Below are 435 nucleotides of genomic sequence, written 5' to 3' on the forward strand. Positions count from 1 at the left end.
TGATTGTTTCCTTCCCGACTTCGCGAGGCGGCGCGACCAGCGTTACGACACTAGGTGCATCCAGAAGCACAACTGCTGACGGAGCGCTCAGTGAGCTCTTGTATCTGTTTGGTTTATATTTTTAGATCTAATGGAATATGTCAATCAGATAAAAAAGCTCACTGAGCGCTCAATGAGCGGTCGTGCTTCTGGATGCACCCACTGAGTGTCTTTTCTTTAAGAGCGAGTCGTTGAGTGAGTTTCGCTAGAGAACGACCGGTGGACCATTTTTTATATCCGAGTGAATCATATTTCGTATTATTATACTTTCCATTAAGGGGATGCTGGAGCTACGGCCGAACTTGATCGAGGTCGGTACAACAGATTTGTGACCGTTCACTTACGCCCTCTGCCTGCCGCGCGCCGCGCGCCGCCGCTGGCCCCGAGCCGCCGCTG

The sequence above is a fragment of the Cyphomyrmex costatus genome, unplaced genomic scaffold, assembly GCF_001594065.2.
Source record: "Cyphomyrmex costatus isolate MS0001 unplaced genomic scaffold, Ccosl1.0 scaffold1248, whole genome shotgun sequence".
NCBI lineage: Eukaryota > Metazoa > Arthropoda > Insecta > Hymenoptera > Formicidae > Cyphomyrmex > Cyphomyrmex costatus.